Source organism: Leopardus geoffroyi, chromosome A2, assembly GCF_018350155.1.
Source record: "Leopardus geoffroyi isolate Oge1 chromosome A2, O.geoffroyi_Oge1_pat1.0, whole genome shotgun sequence".
In the NCBI taxonomy this organism is placed as follows: domain Eukaryota; kingdom Metazoa; phylum Chordata; class Mammalia; order Carnivora; family Felidae; genus Leopardus; species Leopardus geoffroyi.
In genome coordinates, this window is record NC_059331.1 from 64631388 (window position 1) to 64652049 (window position 20662).

Below are 20662 nucleotides of genomic sequence, written 5' to 3' on the forward strand. Positions count from 1 at the left end.
TCCATATAAATTTAAAATAAACTTTAAAAAAATTGTTTAATGTTTATTTAATTTTGATAGAGAGAGAGAGAAAGAAAGAGACAGAGCATGAGAGGCAGAGGGACAGAGGGAGAGGGAGACCCAGAATCCAAAGCAGACTCCAGGCTCTGAGCTGTCAGCACAAAGCCTGACACAGGGCTCGAACCCACAGAGTAGGAGATCATGACCTGAGCTGAAGTCAGATGCTTAACTGACTGAGCCACCCAGGCACCCCTAAAATCAACTTTTGATAAACATTGCCTTGAATTTATCAATCACCTTAAGAGGAATTGCCATCTTGACAGGGTTGAGTCTCTCAACCTATGAAGAGAAAATGTCTCTCCATTTATTTACATCTCCTCCTAGAGCACCTGGGCGGCTCAGTCAGTTGAGCACCTGACTCAATGTCGGCTCAGGTCATGATCTCATGGTGCATGAGATCGAGCCCCGCGTTGAGCTCCACCCTGACAGCGCAGAGCCTGCTTGAGATTCTCTCTCTCTCTGCCCCTCCCCTACCCACATGCATGCTCTCTCAAAAAACAAATGAATGAAATTAAAAAAAAAAATTTACTTAACACCTCCTCTCCATGCTATTTCGTAGTTTTGACTACACCAATTTCGTACTTCTTTTGTTAAATGTATTCGTAAGTCATTTTGTTATTTTTGGTACTTTTGTGAAAGGAAGTGTCTTAGTTTTATTTTGGATATTTTGTTACTAGAGTACAGAAATATAATTAGTGTATGCTTTGATCCTGTATCCTGTGATCTTGCCAAAGGAATTATTAGGTCTAATATTTTTTTTGATTCCTTGGGATTTTCTTAGTGCAGGCTTGTGTCATCTGTGAATAATGATAATTTTACTACATTTCTAATCAGGGCGCATTTTATTTTATTATTTTATTTTATTTTATTTTATTTTATTTTATTTTAATTTAATTTTTTTCTGGCCCTATTGCACCATCTAGAATGTCCAAACTAATTGGTTAGCCACAGCAAAAACAGACATCTTGTTCCCAATCAGAAGGACAAAGCGTTCAAGTCTTTCTTCCTGAAACATAGTGCCTGCACGTTTTTGTGTAGCCCTTTATCAGTTGGAGTGTTCTTTTCTAACATGAATTTTTGAGAGTTTTATCATAAATGGGTGAAAGCTATCATCTGTGTTTTTTGTGCATTTGAGAAAATGGCTAAATTGTTTTTGTTCTGTATTCAGCTAATGTAGTTTTGGAATGTTTTAACCAACATTGAATTCCTGAGGTAATCCAACTAAATCATAAAATAAAAATCATTTTTACAAGTAACCAGCTTCAATTATGGATACCTTTTTTAAGGATGTTTATGTTTATATGTATGGGAAATATTTTTCTGTAGTTTTCTCACAGTTTCTTTGCCTTTGGAATCAGTGTAATACTGTCCTCATATATGAATTTGAAAAGTTCTCATTCTTCGTATTTTTCTAAAGAATTGTGAAATATTGGGAGTAGTTATTCCTTGTCATTATTCTCAATATTAATTGACCAATGAAGCTATCTGAAATGGGGTGTTTTTTTGTGTTTGTGTGTGTGTGTGTGTGTGTGTGTGTGTTTTTGTTTGTTTTTGTGGGGGTTTTTGTTGTTGTTGTTATTTTCATCTACTCAGTGTCTTGTTTTCCCTTTTTCTTTTTACATTTCTTCCCATTAAGGCGACAGGATATAACTTAGGTTTGAATCCCAATATCTCCAAAGGCCTGCTTGTTTGAAAGCCACTCTTGTCCTCTTTGGAAATGAATGGACTGTGATTTAATTGAAATGATTTGGGGCCAATAAGATGTGAGATGTTTCTTGCTGGAGGATCTGGGAGAGAGCTTCCTCATTTGTTAGAATTTCTGTTAAGTCTTTTTTCTCTGATATTATTTTGGGTAAAAGTGAGGGCCAAAAATTCTATAGCCTTGTCTCTACTGGCCATAAATTTAAACTGAGTAAAAATAGACAAGACCAAATAATTAAGGAAAATGCAATCCAAATCAAACAGGAAATTTCTCTGTCCTCTGGAAATCTAGTTCACAGTGAGGCATTAACATCCTTAATTTTTAAAGACTGTGTGACAGATTTTTCTTGCAGAAAAAAATTATTATAATGATATAAAAGAGAAATAAGAATTATAATCTTACAACATATGAAGGAATGAACACTTCACACTTTTCCAGACAAATTGTGAGATTTGATCATTCAGATACAGAAATTAGAAGGCAAGGGATTATTCGTCTTTGTAATTCAAAAACTACTGTGGAATTCAGGTTAAAACGTTGAGGCACAGATGGCATTTCCTTGTTTTCTTCTTTTTCTCTCATAAATTACAGTAAAACCTTGGTTTGTGAGCATAATTAATTCCCAAAACACCCTTGTAATGTAAAGCACTTGTATATCAAGGCGAATTTCCCATTAAGAAATCATGGAAACTCAGATGATTCGTTCCACAACGAATCATCATGTAAAAATGATTACAGTACTGTAATATAATACAAAATAACAAAGAAAATACAAAATGTAAAGAAAATAAACAAATTAACCTGCACTTACCTTTGAAGACTTTTGTGGCTGGTGTGAGGGAGACAAGAGAGAGGAGGGTTATTGTGTAGGACGACTTTCACTCTCACTAACGGATGTTGACTATGGTACAGTGTTAATAAACTCTCATCATAGACTGTTTTTACTGTAACTGACAATAAGGCAGCAGAGGAAACGGTCTATATCCACAGGCAGCTTGACGTAGAATGAAGCAAAGCATTCCTAAGCTCACTCTTGGACGGAAAAGCAAAGGACTGTCCACAGGTGCTTTGAAGTGACAGAAAATACACGAGTGACCGTTGTGGACATCTTCCAATGTTCTGAAAAATCACTGATTTCTTCCAAACACCATGGCCTAAGACCAAGCATCTCAGCATGGGACATGATCACACACAATCCCACAGAGAGAAAGAGAGAGAGAGAGAGAGAGAAGGACCATCGTCTCAGTTGTGATCATGTGACATTTGGTGTCACATACATCTCGCAGTGCAAGACGTCACTTGTTTACCAAGTTAAAATTTATTAGAAACGTTTGCTCCTCTTACGGAACATTCACAGAACAAGTTACTCGCAATCCAAGGTTTTCCAGTATCCCTAAGCCTCGAAGACAGTCTGCAGACTGTGGAAAATGTGGCTCCTGACTGTCCCCTCTGGGTTACTCATGTGTCCACAGAAGGGGACCGTTATCAGTTGAGACTGAATGGGGTCAAGCAGCTGATGAGGCTACACTGATCAGACTGCCCCCCTTACTGCCCGGACCACCACAGCATGGGACCCAGCAGGACGCACACCAGAGCAGACTCACATACAGATGAGGACTGTAAGATTCTGAAGGCCAGACCAGTGAAGCAGGCAAAAGTCAGTCAACACCGGTGTGCCTTGCAGTAAGGGAGCCCACATGATACAAGGTACACCCCCCCACCCTTTCCTGGCTGTAGACCACACCTGACCTTGGACTTGCCCCAGGATGGCGCCTCCCCATTGTGGATGCTTCGTCAAGTACCCCGTGCTGTTGTGACAGTCTGGTCACCTGACTCCAACCATACCACGGTGGTCCTTGAGACTAATCTGTCATGTTTTCAGTTTTCCAGACCATCTAACATCTGACAGTAGCATGATGTTTATTGTAAAAGCCACTCAAATATGAGCTGATAGTCTGGTATTTAGTGGCCTTTTTGTGTTCCCTGCCATTCACAGCTACTTGGTATTATTGAATCTGGGGAATGACCTGCTCAAAAGTCAAACGCAGAAAAGATTGCACAAACCACCTCCCTCCTTTGTCGCGGTCCACGCACCAGGAGTCACTTTGGTCATTGGTTGCTGAGTGAGAGCGTCACCAGAAAGGGATGATGTCCTCCCAGTTGCTTCCTAAGTAAGTATCAGGATAACAGGGGTAAGGGATTTATATAGACTTTTCTTGGGAATTTAGGATTCCATCCCAGCCATTCCCAGCAATGACATATCTCACTTTTCCTTAATGGCATCCCGGGCCAAGCCGATTGTCACTCTCTAGGCAACCAACCGGGACAAAAAAAAATTAGTTAATTTTTTAAGTTTGTTTATTTTTGAGAGAAAGAGCAGAGGAAGGGCAGAGAGAGAAAAAATCCCAAGCAGGCTCCACACTGTCAGCCCAGAACCTGACACGGGGCTCGATCTCACTAACCTGAGCCGATATCAAGAGTCGGACACTTGACCAACTGAGCCACGCAGGTGCCCCTGGGAAAAAAAGGATTTTGAAAACATAAATTTAACTCCAGTTAAACTTTTTAAGTCTCCTCGTGCCTCTTGCTCATGGCCCTTCCGGGTGACAGGTCCAGGCTAAATTTGGGGATGATTGGGGAAAAGGTGAAGTTATAGTCCCTGGAAAGGGGTGTCGATGTCCAGATATTGTGGACAATTAACACTGGCGCCTGTGGAAGAAACACCTTAGACCCCAGGATTTACGGGGGAGGGGTGAACGTTGAAGAACTGTGTCTTCAGAATTGTCCCCTGGAGACTTTCTCACAAAAGAAAAGACCCTGACCTGCTCTTAGGAATGGCTGCAAATGACCTATATTAAGCTGATGAAGAAGGTGTCCTCCTAGATATCTCAGACTGTGGTGTGATTCATCTCCCCTCAACTTCATCAAAAAGTCTATTCAAAAGAGTGCGGGAGGGGCAGCTGGGTGGATCAGTCGGTTAAGTGTCAATCCTGGTTTCTACTCAGGTCTCGATCCCACGGTTCGTGGGATCGAGCCCTGCGTGGGGCTCTGCGCTGGCAGTGCGGAGCCTGCTTGGGGTTCTCTATCTTCCTCTCTCTCTGTCCTTCCCCCGCTCCCACTCTGTCTCTCTCAAAAGCGAAATAAATAAACTTAAAAACAAAAAAGAAAGAAAGCGTGTGGGACTGACCCAGCTCCTATGCTTGGGAACACCTGTGCATGCAGTCACCACCCCGTTCCCAGAGGGGCCCTTACTCTTTCAGCGGCTGATGAATGCCACCTGCCCAGTGCCATCCACGGATACACAGGATGCGTTGGACGGCTTGCCTTCAGGCAGCCCCTTTATAGAAACACAAAAACGTATCCCAATTACTAACAATGAACTGGAAGCCCAGAACTTTACGAGCTGGCAAGAAGACCACAGTGGGGGCATTGCCAAGCTATCGTCACACTTGGGGAGACCATTGCAAACATCAGTTCCACACACCAGGTGCTCCCTCTGACCTCACTCTGTGTGTGAAAGCCAGCCCATAGCATGCCTCTCTTCCAGAAACACAGTGATTTGCACCTTCGGGGTGGTCACGAGAGGGTTAGGTATTTAAGTAAAAGCCAACAGGAGGTCAATAGCACTCAGATAACGAGAGAGATCTCTCCAAAGTGAGAATTTCCTGGTTACTGGAGCTGAGAAGGGCTTCGAGGATAAGTCTGTAGACTATGGGATTGCCCTGAATGTACTTCTTGGGATCCGGGACGCAGTCTTTGCATTTACTAATACACCCTTGCTCCACGCCGAGTGGAAAGGTCAACCCAGATATTTAAGAAGGAAGCTTCTTGGTTTTCAAGGGCAGATCTGAACTTTGGGGGGAGTTACGCACCTTGGGGACGTAGTTGAGGCCAACGTTGTAGGTTGGCTTTCTTTCTGTGGCTGGAAGTCCTGTTGCAGGTGCTGGATGGAACACGTTGAACAAATTGGGTCTTAGTCTTTTTTTGGTCCAATGAATCAAACTGTCAGAGCTAATGGCCTGTCCTTAGAAAAATTCACCAGAAGCCAAGATGGCACAAAGACCAGTGCTGGATGTTTGGGGAAGATCATTCTCTACAGGTCTCAAGTTTCCATATAGAAAGAGACATTGGCAGCTCTTCTACATAATACTTTCACGTTTTAATTTTTTTTTTAAGTTTATTTATTTTGAGAGACAGAGAGAGAGAAAGAGAGAGAATGAGCAGGGAAGGGGCAGAGAGAGTGGAGAGAGAATCCCAAGCAGGACCCACGCTCTCAGTGCAGAGCCCAATGGGAGCTCAATCCCATGAACCATGAGATCATGACCTGAGCCAAAAGCAAGAGTCAGACGCTTAACCGACTGAGCCACCCAGGCGCCCCTCTTCTACATAGTCAAAGCTGTTTGTTTCGTGAACAGTCTCGGAAAATAGTCTCTCCCTCTGAAGAAGAAAGTTGCTTTGTCGCTGTCCAGTGTAATGAAAATAATGTCTCTGTCTTGGCAAGGTTCAGATGATTATTCTTGGTGAAAGATGTGGGTTTCCCAAGCTCCAGGATCCTCACCTGTGAGAGAAACAACCCCACGGCCAGCACAGCATCTACCTGGGTCATGTCACGCACAATTGACTTGGACAAGGCTACCTGGCTGGGACATGCCGCTGAGGCCCCTGCTGTGTTATGAAGAAAAGTGCTTCGTCTCTGGATCCAGATCTTGGGTCACGTCCCGACATCCAAGCACATGTTGCGGCCGAACTTGGTAACCCGCTAGCGGGGGAACAGATCCTCCCCGGCATTAATCAGGCTGCAGGGTTTTTAGCCCCATTTCACAGATGGAGAAAAGGGCTTGAGAGATGAACGGCCTGATTAAGGTAAGGAGACTTTGATCCACCAGCGTTTCGTGAGCTCCTGGTCCAGCATCCGTTTAAATGACACCTCCTCCCAGTGCTCCCCACTCTCCTCCCTGCCCCCACAGCTTTGGTTTAATTTTGCCTTCCTCTTCTACAAAAGGTAGCTTATGTTTTTTCCATTTTATAACAGACTTGAATGGTGCCGTTTGATTTTATGCTTCTAAGTGACAACTATTATCTCGTGAATAAACTTTATCTCTTTTCAAATTTTTATCAAAACTCCAGTTAGTTAACCTTCAGTGCGATATTGACTTCAGGAGTAGAATTCAGTGAATCATCCCTTAACATACCCCATGCTCATCATAACACCCTTCTTAAGCCCCATCACCCATCTAGCCCATCCCCCATCCACCTCCCCTCCAGAGACTCTCAGTGTGTTCTCTATAGTTAAGAGTCTCTTATAGTTTGCTTCCTTCTCTCTTTTTTCTTTTTTCCTCCTCCCATATGTTCATCTGTTTTGTTTTTTTTTTAATTTCATATATGAGTGAAATCATACAGTGTTTGTCCTTCTCTGACTGACATTTCGCTTAGCTCCATCCATGTCATTGCAAATGGCAAGATTTCATTCTTGTTGATGGGCAAATAATATTCCATTATGTATATGTATACATATGTATATGTATGTATATGTATTCCATATATGTATGTATATATATGTATATATCACTTCTTCTTTATCTATTCATCACTCAATGAATATTTGGGCTCTTTCCAAAGAGTTTGGCTATTGTTGATAGTGCTTCTATAAACATCGGGGTACATGTGCCCTTTCGAATCTGTATGTTTCTAACCGTTGGGTAAATACCTAATACTGAAATTGTTGGATCATAGGGTAGGTTTATTTCCAGCTTCTTGAGGAGCCTCCATACTGTTTCCCACGGTGGCTGCACCCATTGGCATTCCCACCAACAGCATAAGAGTGTCCCCTTTTTCCACACCCTCACCAACACCTGTTGTTTCTTGTGTTGTTAATATTGGCCATTCTGACAGGTGTGAGGTTTTATCTCATTGTGGTTTTGATTCGCATTTCCCCGATGATGAGTGATGTGGAGCATCTTTTCATGTGTCTGTTGGCCATCTGGATGTCTTCTTTGGAAAAACGTCTATTCATGTGAATTAACTTTTTAATAGCTTGTTAGATTGATGAATGGATATAAATGGATAGTATGGTTTCAACCACTAGTAACTATCTTTTTTGACGCTGTTGCATAGTTTTTGAGGTGTCCTGTGCCTGGTTTCTGAGAAGCTGTGCCACCTGGTGAGTTCGAAGCATCACCTGAGAGGGGAGATTTCACATTTCTTTCCGGACCAAACTCCCCAGGTCCTTGCTTCGCAGCCGTATCTGGTTCGTGACTTTCGCACTCTTGATCTGCAAGGTGAAATGCTGCCTTGCAGAAGGTGGAACTGCCAGAGAAGCTCGGGAACGTTCGATGTGTAACTATACCCAGCAGAAAGGGGCACATAATGAAAATGCCATCTTTGGTTCACTGACAGCCGGCCACTGTGTGTCTGCAACCCAGAAATACACCCTGAGCTAATGACATCGCGACAGGTGCATACTCCTGCCAGACACTGCTACCGTCGTTTTCATGTCAAAACACCTAATTGTGTCAACGCAGACTCCTCGCTTTTTCCTGGAAGCCTGGGGCACCGCCTGTGTTCTTTAATAACCTGCTTATCCACGTGAAAAACAGGTGCCTGCTTTTTTGTTCGTGTTCCCCATGGGTCACCGACCCAAGTGCCTTCACTGTCTTCATTTCCTACCTCTGTCATTTGTATCTGCCTCCGTTCTGGACGTCTTCCTCCGGATCCTCCTTTGTGACCGGCTGCATTCTGGTGAACGTTTGCCTGCTGTGCGTGAATCATGAGTTTTATTTTCTGTATTTTATGATGTGTCGAGGTCTTAAGGAGCTTGCTGGCCAAGGAGAGGCTGACCCTCCGGAGGCCAACCAGCTCTTAGCAAAAGGGCTCTAAGAAGCGTGTCTTAAATACACAAACCAGCCAACCCTGACTGGATGGCCCTGAAGATCCCCTTTATCTAAATGTCACCCCCAAGCCTGTGTTCCCCCTGCTGTGAGTCATCACAGGCCCGCCAGGGAACTAGTCACCATCCACGGTGCACAGCCCTCTGAAGCCATTCCAACCAGCTAATCCCTCTGTTTTACTCTGCCCCACCTTGCTTTTCTGGACGAAATCCCAATAAAGGGTTTGGAATAGTCTTTCCCTTTGCTTCTGTTTCCATCCCCTAAGCCAAACCTAATGCTTCGTCCGGGGCCCTGCATGGGGTGGGAAAGGAAAGTAATCAAAATAGCACTGCTCACCGCCTACTCACTCAGTCACTTCTGTACGTTAAATCTCATGGCCACAAATGAGACCTACAGTCTCTCCAGGAGGGAGCTGAGGACTCCCACAAGTCCTGTAAATATGTCATGCAGGTGCCATATTGGCTGTTTTCCTAATTAAAATAAACAGGAAGTCGTGGATCCATATTCATGGCCATCGAGGACCACCCTATTCATGTTTCGCTTAATCAATAGCAAGCCAAGTACATGGTATAGGGAGGCTATTCAATAAGTATTCTTATCTGAACCTGAATAGCTACTATATGGCAAGTATTTTCTGAGCCCTTCTTATAGGCAGAGACTGCACTAATACTTAGGTGATGAAAGGAACAAACAAGACACAGTACCTTTCAAGAATAGCATGATAATGTCGATGGGGAATGCATCTCTGCCTCGACACAAATACAGGAAAGGCCGAAGAAGACAGGTTTGGGAGATAAAGCTGGGAAAGACATCAGGAGAAGTGGTAGGTGAGGTTATGCCTCAGAAAGTCTCCTGGGGTGCCCCGGTGGCTCAGCCGGTTAAGTGTCTCAGTCTAGATTTTGGCTCAGGTCATGGTCTCATGGTTTGTGAGTTCAAGCCCCGCATCAGGCTCTTCTCTGGCAGTGTGGAGCCTGCTTGGGATTCTCTCTCTCTCTCTCTCTCTCTCTCTCTCTCTCTCTCTCCTTCTCTCTTCCCCTGCCCAGCTCCCCCCACCCCTTACAAAGTAAATAAATAAATTAAAAAATAAAAAGAAAGTCTCACGTGTCATGTCCACGAGTTTGGGAGGCACATCTTAGGTGATGTGAAGTCATCACACATTCAACAATGACAGAGCATGTTATAAAGGACATGGGATTGCCTGCTGTCTCCACCAGGTGGAGACTGAATGACTTCCTGCTATGTTTTATTGCCTAACGTTTGGGATGCAACATAGGTGTAGAGGGTGGGGAAACATTAAGTGAACCATACTCATAACTGGGAACAGCTTCCTTTTCCTTCAAGCGACCCTAATATACACAGGACCGTCATTTGTTCAAGAGAAGGGACAGAAGCCCGAGGTGATGGTGCTTTGGGGGAAGAGAGAGCTTTCAGGGGATAGTCACAACAACACCTACGTTGGGGTCTAGGCGCCCAAGGAGAAAAGGGAGAGCCCTACCCCACTTCAAATGTTTTCACTCCTACACCTCCAACCATCATCATCCTCTGTGCACGTTTTCACACTAAAATACCAAGTGCACGGAAAACGTCACGAATTGTGAGGTCAGGAGACCTCAATGTGTCCGCTGACCTGTCACATTGATGAGATGTTTTTCTCATCTTTAAAATGGGAATCACAATACCTACGCCATAAAACTCTAGGGCTGATGAAAAGAACAAAGACATGAAAACCCATGTTCATTTCCAAGTGTTTAAAAATTCATCCTACTTTTATTCATTTGAATGATATCAATATCTTTAGTTCTGTGTTTAAATGTTGCTAATTGGCAGGTCATACATTTCTGGATGAATTCTCATTGCACGTCAAGATGCCAGTTCTAGGTCTGTCTTTGAACATCGATCCCTGGTTCGTTTACTCATTCATTCAAGCATTCATGCATTTACTCAACAAGTATTTATTGGCTGCCCCACTATTTATCAAGCACAGCAGACTACAATAAAAAAAAAAAAAGACAAATTCTCTATCCTCATGAGTATAAATCAAATGTGGGTATAAGGCGGGCTAGCAGATACTGAAAAATAATTGCACAGATGATGATTTATTTACATGGGTGATAAAGCCTAAGGGGTAACAAATACCTTTCAAGTTCTCTCTGATATTCTCTGCAAGAACAGTCTTCACTGTCTTTATCTTCTCGAAGTCCAGCTTCTGGGATCACATTTTTGGGCATGGTGCTTTGTAGCCAACCTCTAGAAAACCACACTCATTTCTTGTGTCCTGGCATCATAGATCAGTCCTTGCTTTCTTGGCCCTCTGTAGCAGGGCCCAAGCCTCTAGACATGCCAAGGCCCAAAGCGAAGAATCAGAGGGAGTAACACTGCCTTCCATCCAGGGCAAGGTCCTTCCAAAGGATCCCTCTGTGTGAGATCTCTGCACACAACTCCCTGAGATGCTGCCCAACACCAGAAAAAGCCCTCAAATTCTGAGATCGCCCACCCGTTATTAGACTCCAGTAACCATTGATCCGAGCCTGGGATGACTGTAAGATTCAAGTTGAAAAATACTTGATTATAAAGCCCCTTCCTACACAGATTTCCCTGGCGACTCCTGATCCACCCCTATCCCAGCTTCTTCTGGTGGGGTTTCCTAGCATGTGAGTGGTAGCAATTAAGATTATGTTTCAAGGTTATCCTTTATTAGAATCTAGAAGTTTCCCGGCAAATGGCCTCCACTGAGCATATTTAAGAGGGTTCATGAATGTCTTCATCAATTTTGACCAAAACAGTAGTGGAAAAAGATTTAAGAAAGTGTTCTAACGATTTGATTTCCACTTAAAAACCTCCCCTTGTTTTCTATTCTTTTTCTTTTTTTAAAAAAAATGCTTTATCGATATATAAATCATACCATACAGTTGACTCATTTAAAGTGTACCCCTCATTTGCTTTTAGGATACTCACAGTATAACCATCGCCACAGTCAATTTTAGAACATTGTCACTGTCACATAAAGGCAACCCTCATATGCTTTACTCATCACCCTACCACCCTCTGTCCAGCACTAAGTGACCATTAAATCTACTTTGTGTCTGTAGATTTCCTCATTCCGAACATTTCATGTGAATGGAATGATCTACTATGTGGTCTATGGTGACTGGTTTCTTTCTACTTTTGGGGGTATTTTTTAATGTTTATTTGCTTATTTTGAGAAGGGGAGAGACAGAGTGAGAGAGAGAGAGAGAGAGAGAGAGAAAATCCCAAGCAGTCTCCATGCTCAGCTCAGAGCCTGACACGGGGCTCGATCTCACAACCATGAGATCATGACCTGAGCCGAAATCAAGAGTCAGATGCTCAACCAACTGAGCCACCCAGGTGTTCCAGTGACTGGTCTTTTTCATTTAGCATCGTGTTTTCAAGACACATTCATATGTTAGCGTGAATCAAAACTTCCTTTCTTTCTATGGCTGAATAATATTCCATTGTGTAGATCTATCAGATTTTAACATTTGTTATCTGATGAGCACTTAAATTGTTTTTATGTTTTGGCTCCTGTGACCAACACTGCTATACACTTCTGTACCCAAGTTTGTGGGTGGATGTGTACCTTCACTTCTCCTGGGTAGACACCCGTGGGCGGGATTGCTGTTGGTCATATGGTGACTCTACGTTTAGTGATTTGAGACACCGCCCGACTGTTTTCCCAAGGGACTGCATCATTTGATGTAACTACCAAACTGACGTGAAGGTTTCAATTTCTCTGCGTCCTGATCCACACTTGTCGCTATCTGACTTTTCCATTGTAGCCATCCTGGTGGGCGTGAAGTGGGATTTCACCAAAAGCCTCCAGGATAGTGTTTAACTCTTGCCAAAATGCTAGTTTTTAGTGCTTTTTCCTTAAGTGGAAATTATGGAATCCAGTTAATGTATGGGAAGCACAGCCCAGAAAGGTAGCAGTCAATCCCAGAGTGAAATGTTAACAGTTCTTCTTGAAATAGCCTTTCCACTGCTGGTTAAGTCCTCCTTTTTTTCCCTGCCTTTCTTTTCTTATGAACGAATAAGGGTTTTGATAAAAAATTTTGATTGATAAACACACAAAATACACTAATGATATAAGCAAGTCCCATTTCTCTGCGGATAATAAGTATAAACAATCTAATTTAGATTCTACCAATTTATCAGCTTTATGTCCTCCTAGAAGAAACCAAGGAGATAGAACCTGTGGTATCAATAAATTATACTCTTAGTGAAGCCTCTCTACATCCATCACAGTCACGGTGCTTAGAAACGTGGCTTTTATTTGAGCGGATAAAGCCTTGCCTGGGCAGTGATATTACTGATCGAAATGCAGACCTTCAGAGAACCTCAGAGTTCACAGAGGCCAAACTTCTTATGGTACAAATGATGCCGCTGAGGTCTGGAGATGTTAAATGGTTGACAAGATCACACACTAGAGACAAAGATGGAAACTCTGATCTTTCCCCTAAACCGTCGCTCTGGGTGTTTGCAAACCCTCAAGGGAGGGGAAGATGTGTTACGCCACACAGATGTTCCCTACCCCTGCACCTCACCTCTCTAATCGCTTCCATATAAACATGCCCAAGAGGAATCCGAAACCCAAAGCCTTCGTTTAAAACATTTGAGAGCTCTGTGACCTTTGGGCAGTTCTTCAAACTCTAGAAGCATTAGTTCTCCAAATTATAAAATGAGGAGGATTGTGCACATAAATCAAACAGAGAGAGCAAAGATTAAACTCAATAATTCAGAAGAGCTGAGAAATGACATGGCAAATATCAAGCAAGCAATAAATACTACTTTGGTACAGTGGGATGGCTTGAATAGCCTACTTTTCCATGAAAATTCAAGGTATCATAGCTGCCGTGTTTTTATGATAAAGTAAATGTTACGTAAGTAGTTCTCATTTATGATCAGAGACCTTTCAGTACAAATTAGTAACTGTCACATGCTCTATTTTATGAGAGCTCGTCTGTATACTAGCTCCCTCTCATTCCGATCTATGGGCCCCCCTCCTGTTATGAAGTAAGCCATCGATTGCTACTTCCTTCACACCATTATCCTTTCAAGTTATTTCCCTACAAACTTTGGGGGGCCAATTCTTTGCCATAGGGTCGTGACAATCATCTAATCTAAACTTTTTCTGTTTGGAGAAGGAATGCCACCAAGAGATGAGAAAAGTTACTTGGGTACTTAACAGCTGAAGTAATATTAGAAGCCAGAGCCCCATCTCTTAAAAATTATACAGTTTCTTACTACTAATCTGTCAATGTGTTCTGTATAAAAATGTTAACCACCTTACAACTAATTTCTAACCATTATCTATTTTTTGGCAATAACACACAAAAATAAAAAGAGAAGACTTCTTAAGTGAAATGCTGACATGTGTGTTTGAAGAGACGAACATCTCTTTGTTATTAATTGATTTAACAGGAATCATTTCAATTATTAACATGAGGAAGGGAGGAGGTTAAGAGAGAATGGCAGAGATAACTTGTGACATATTAATCTGAGTAGAAGGAAGCTTTTCTCTTCTTTGCCAGAATTGTGAATTGTAAAATGTGAATTTGGCTTAAACTAATGGCATGTATGAAAAGCAAAAGAGAGAGAGAGAGAGAGAGAGAGAGAGAGAGAGAGTAACTGTGAAGTAATTATTCTGAGTATAACGAATGTCACTTTGAGGTTTTATCAAGGTTTGTTTTAGATCAATATTCAAGTGAGTAAAGCATAGGTTTTCTTTCTTTCCTATTTGTCCTTTCCTGAATTCTTAAAGCCTTAGGAAGTGTCCACCATGTATCAAGTATTACAAGAAGCACAGAGTATGGAAGGAAAAGCAAGCAAGTGTCCTCGGCTTATGCTTCCAGTGTTCTCAAGGTGAGTCGAAACTGATCCTAAGCAAATGATTAAGAGTAGGTTGCAATATTACAGTTTGACACGTGCTAGAAGTCAGGAATGATGTTTGCTGAGGGAAGGCATGATTAGGAGGGATATGAACACTGAGGTCTGAATGATGCTGGGGAAGGTATCCAGATTTTACAGTGGGTGGGGCTAGACCGTTGGAAGGTACAGAGTAGATCGGGGAGAACCATTCTGGGAAGAGCAGACAATGTGCCCAAAAGTCCTTTTGACAGAGGAAACACACGGGGTACAAGGAACTAAAAAAAGACAAGTGTGCAAGTCACATGGAGTTGGGAGCAGGGAATAGATGGAAGAAGTGGCCCTGGAGAGGCCAGTAAATTGGGGACTAGGAAAAATTCTATGAGTCATAACACTCAGTCTTTACTTGTTCCATGACAGCCTATGGAAGTGACTCCCTGTGGCCATTAATGTGCAGCTTAATCAGATGTACATTTGAAAATATCATTTAGACTGCAGCCTAGAGAATGAATTGCAATCTAGATGAGCAATGATGATATCTTAGAATCAGAAGATGACATTAGAGGGGAGCCTGGGTGGTTCAGTCGGTTAAGTGTCCAACTCTTGATTCCAGCTCAGGTCATGATCATGCAATTCCTGGGATGGGGCCCCATGTGGGGCTCTGCACTGGATTCTCTCTCTCCCTCTCTCTCTGCCCCTCCCCTGCTTGTGCACACATGTGTGCTATCTCCCTCTCTCTAAAAATAAGTGAATAAACATTAAAAAAAAAAAAACATGACATTAGAGATGAGCATAGAGCCTGCTTAGGATTCTCTCTTTCCCTCTCTCTCTCTGCCCGTCCCCCCACTTGTGCTCTCTCTCTCTCTCTCTCTCAAAAATAAATAAATAAGGGGCGCCTGGGTGGCGCAGTCGGTTAAGCGTCCGACTTCAACCAGGTCACGATCTCGCGGTCCGTGAGTTCGAGCCCCACGTCAGGCTCTGGGCTGATGGCTCAGAGCCTGGAGCCTGCTTCGGATTCTGTGTCTCCCTCTCTCTCTGCCCCTCCCCTGTTCATGTTCTGTCTCTCTCTGTCCCAAAAATAAATAAACATTGAAATAAATAAATAAACATAAAAAATGTTTAAATAAATAAAAAACAAACAAAATTTTAAAAAGACTTGAATCAAATTGTAAACACTTCTAACATGTAATGTCCATGTAAGTGAAAATTATTTTCCAAATGAACAATGAACAGTGGGTCAGAGATGGAAAACATCCAAGACCATATTAAGTCTTAGGTTCATAACAAAACTAGTTTAAAAAGAAGGGAGTAATCAATAAAGTCATCTATGCATGAGTAATAAATTATAAATTAAAGCATGTCCATTAAATTTAACAACTTTGAGGAGAGTGGAGTAATCAGATGAACACATTCTGAGATCAAGTATTTTGATTGTGAAGAGGAAAGGAGGCAGATAAGAGCTGCAAAAAATGGAATTAAGAAACTTTTGGAAAGAAAATGTGTACATTTTATTACATTTTAATTTTATTATTTATTTAAAACTTTTTTAAAATGTTTATTTTTGAGAGAGAGAGAGAGAGACCGAGTGCAAGCAGGGGAAGGGCAGACACACACACACACACACACACACACACACACACACACACAAAATCTGAGAGGCTCCAAGCTCCAAGCTGTTGGCACAGAGCCTGACGCAAGACTTGAACTCATGAACTGCGAGATCATGACCTGAACCTAAGTCGGATGCTTAACCGACTGAGCCACCCAGGCGTCCTTTAAGGTTATTTATTTTTGAGAGAGAGAGAGAGGGTGTGTGTGTCAGCATGGGAGGGGCAGAAAGAAAGAGAGGGAGAATCCGAAGCAGGTGCCACACTGTATGTGCAGAGCCCAACGCAGGGCTTGAACTCAAAAAACCGTGAGATCATCACCTGCACCAAAGTCAGACACTTTGTAAGACACAAAATAAGCCACCCAGACACCCAGTTTATTACATTTTTAGAAGTCAGAACAACTGAAACTAGGTAAATGTTAATCAGAACCTTTTGATAAGACACACATAATGCATGCTATTGTGTTCTACACAATCTAGCCCTGCATTCATTAAAATGGATGGCAAAGGACCTTACTCGACAAATCAGAAAGTATTTTTTGCGTACTTGAGATAACATATTTTTTATCCAAGAATTTTTCCCAAATTAACAACAGAAAGAGTCATATCGTATCTGACTCTGCATTAACGTCTTGTTGCTGCCATCACAAATGATAGCATAGCGACTAGTTGCAAATAACACAAATTTATTCTTTTACAGTCTGGAAGGCAGAAGTCTGAAATTGATCTCACGGGGCCTAATCAAATGTGTTAGCAGGACCACAATGACTCTAGAGGCCCAAAGGGAGAGTCCATTCCCTTCCCTCTTTCAGCTTTACTTGGATCACAACTCCTTTTTCCATCTCAAAATCCTGCAGGAAAGCACCTTTAAATTTCTCTCTGTTCCATCATTACATCATCCTCTTTTTCATTGGACCTTCTGACTTCTGTTTTATAAGGACCTCTGTGAGGATTTAAGGCTTACCTAGGTAATCCAGAATAATCTCACTTTAAGACTTCTAACCTTTTTTTAAAGTTTATTTATTTATTTTGAGAGAAAGCACCAGCAAGCAGGGAGGGGTAGGGAGAGAGGGAAAGAGAAAGACTCCCAAGCAGGATCTGCCTTGTCAGGGCAGAGTCTGACGTGGGGCTTGATCTCATGAAGGTCATGAGGTCATGACCTGAGCTGGAATCAAGAGCTGGACACTTAACCACCCAGGTGCACCTTCAAGATCTCTAACTTAATCACGGCTGTGAAATTCCTATTGCCCTCTAAAGAAATATTCACAGGGTCAGGACATTAGGACATGAACATCTTGGGGCAACCATTTTGCAGCAATACCGTAGTCTGCCTTCTCGTCCTCAAAGATTCATGTCCACTCTACTCGAAAAATACATTCACCTCATGCCAACATCTACACAAGTCTCAGCTCATTACAACATCAACTCATGTCCAAAATTCTATCTAAGCATGCTCAGCTTAAAGTTCTCATGTCTCATCATCTAACTCTGGTATGAGTAAAATTTGGTATAATCCATCCTGGGGCAAAATTTCTTTCCATTTATGGACGTATGAAGCTAGAAAATTGGGAGAAAAAACCATCATACAATAGTGGGGAATATGTTGAATAATAGTTGTAGATATTCTCATTCAAAAAGAGAGAGATTGGAAAAAAGAAAGGAATCACAAACTTCAATACATTTAAGAATCCAACTAGGAAGACTCCAATGTAGAAACATTTTTTTAAGTTTATTTACTTATTTTGAGAGAGAGAGAGAGAGAGAGATCAGAGACAGAGACAGAGACAGAGAGAGAGAACCTCCAAGTAGGCTCTGTGCTGACAGCACAGATGTGGGGCTCGATCCCATGAACAATGAGATCATGGCCTGAGCCAAAATCAGAAATTGGACACTTAACTAACTGAGCCACCCAGGCACCCCAGAAAACAACTGTTAAATTTTTGAAATGAGAATTTGCATCCATGCAATGTAACAATGCATACAATTAGTATTCAATTTGAAAGAAAGTGCACAAAATGTACATAATATAATATTCAGTAAAAAAAATAGCATTCATAATTACATAAGGAATAGGGTCTGTTTTCTAGTCATGAGGGGTTAGCTTGCACCAATCTAAACCTCCCGCTGAAAACTATTAGAAAATCTGAATATCACTGAAAACAATAAAGTCTGTTCCAATGGACTGAAGAGTTACCAGGACAGTAAAGACCTGAGTGATCAAGATCCCAAAAATACAAGCAATGCAGAAATGAGTCCAAAATTCAACTATGCTTTTCCATACAAAGCATTTGGCAATTCATGGTAGCACCTTCAGTTTGAAAAACTTGAGCAGATGTTTGCTATCTCATAATCCCAGCAGAAAAAGCATGAAGTCCAAGTCCTATCAACATAATAGGGCCACTGAGAAACACCCAAGGTTTTCATTTAAACCCATGAAGGGCTACCATCTGCAAGTAATAATAAACAGAAATAGATAATCTAAAAAAAGAAAACATGAAAACCACATCTAATAAGCTAATTAACACATTGGATTAGAAGGATAACCAAGTAAACTAAATCCTGCTGGGAGAAAATAACATGACAGAAATCCGGGTTATCTCTTTCACCTCTCCTAGTCAAGAGTCAATAACACCTTACCAGGCATACAACCATAATAGATCAAGTGACAAAAACCTAGAGAAAAACAGACAATAGAAATAGCATAACAGATGGTTTAGTTACATGGAACTGTTAAATGTAGGCATAAAATAATTGTGATTAATATAGTTGACTGAGTGCTTGTGCATTTCATATACACAATAATCTGTAAGTCAACAGAAAACCAACAAAAAATTTGAGAGTAAAACAACACTGAATTATTAATATAAATTGATCAGAACAGCTAAAATTAAAATTGATGTACATAGGCAAAGAAGTCCATAAATGGGTACTCTGAATCATAAACTATACAGAAAATGTTTTATGTATTATACTGTATTAGGGATTGGAAAACTCATGTATTTTTGTACCATGTTTGAGATCAGAATGGATTTTACATTTTTTTGTTGTTGTTCTTTGGGGGGGCAGATTTTGAATTTTCCTTTTTTTTTTTCAATATACGAAATTTATTGTCAAATTGGTTTCCATACAACACCCAGTGCTCATCCCAAAAGGTGCTCTCCTCAATACCCATCACCCACCCCCCCTCCCCCCCCCCACCAACCCTCAGTGACATTTTCCAACAGCTAGAAAGAATACTACTTCATGCCACTTGAAAATTACGTGAAATTTAAATTTCAGTGTCAGAAATAATATTTTGTTAGAGTACAACCATACTCATTTGCTTATATATTGTCCATGGCTGCTTTTACACTACCTCAGCCTAGCTAGGTAGCCGTGATCAAGGCTGGGTATATCCTCAAAGCTGAAAATACTTAGTCTCATACCCTCAGGTAAAAACTCTGCCCACTTCTGGGCTACATTCGGATTAATAACTTCATCACGTCTTCTTTTTTTTTTTAATTTTTTTTTTAATGTTTACTATTGGAGAAAAAGACAGAGAGCAAGAAGGGGAGGGGCAGAGAGAGAGGGAGACACAGAATCGGAAGCAGGCTTCAGGCTCTGAGCTGCAAGCACAGAGCCCAACGTGGGCCTTGAACCCACAGACCGTGAGATTATGACCTGAGCCAAAGTTGGCTGCCTAAACGACTGAGCCACCCAGGTGCCCCACGTCACATGTCTTCTTTAAGAGAAATAAGAATCATCATACAGAGTGAGAGAAGATATATGTAACACCTGTATACAGCAATGGATGTGTACCATTAATATTTTGCAGTTGTGCACATCAATAAAGAAAATATAGACAACCTAATAGAAAAATAGATATTCACAAATAGGCATAGCCAAAAGCCCCCAAAATTTTATTGGTCACAGAAGAATGCAAGTTAAAACTGCCCTGAATCACCACGCCATTTCCATCAAAACAGCTGAAATTCAAGTGTCAAGGATGTGCAGAAAAGTTTATCTACTGGTACTTCCAATTACTGCTAATGAGAACATACATTGGTGCAACCACCTTGGAAAAACCAGCAATATTTATTAAAGTTGAATTGCTGTGTGGTTCTCAACTTCCACTCCAACAAAAATGCAAACTTATCTTCACCAAAACTCAAATATGCTCACTGCATTACTCATAATATCTCTGAGCTGAAAGTGACTCATTAACTAGACGAGTGCATTTTATCATATTACGAAAAAATGTAAATCAATTTCGTACACATATATTGCATGAAACAAGCCAGAAAAAGAAATCTGCTTATGCAGTCAGCCTCCTTACATGGCTATCGTATATGGTTTAAAAGTAGCCACATTTACTATTGAATTAGAGGTCCTGGAATCCTTACTTCTGCAAAACAGGGGACAGTGACAAGGATGGACCCTGATGAGAAGGTGATAAAATATCATTAATGTTCTTTTCCTTGACTCTTGAGCTGGTTAAACGTGTTATTTACCCCGGGAAAATCCATCTCATTGGTGAAACTG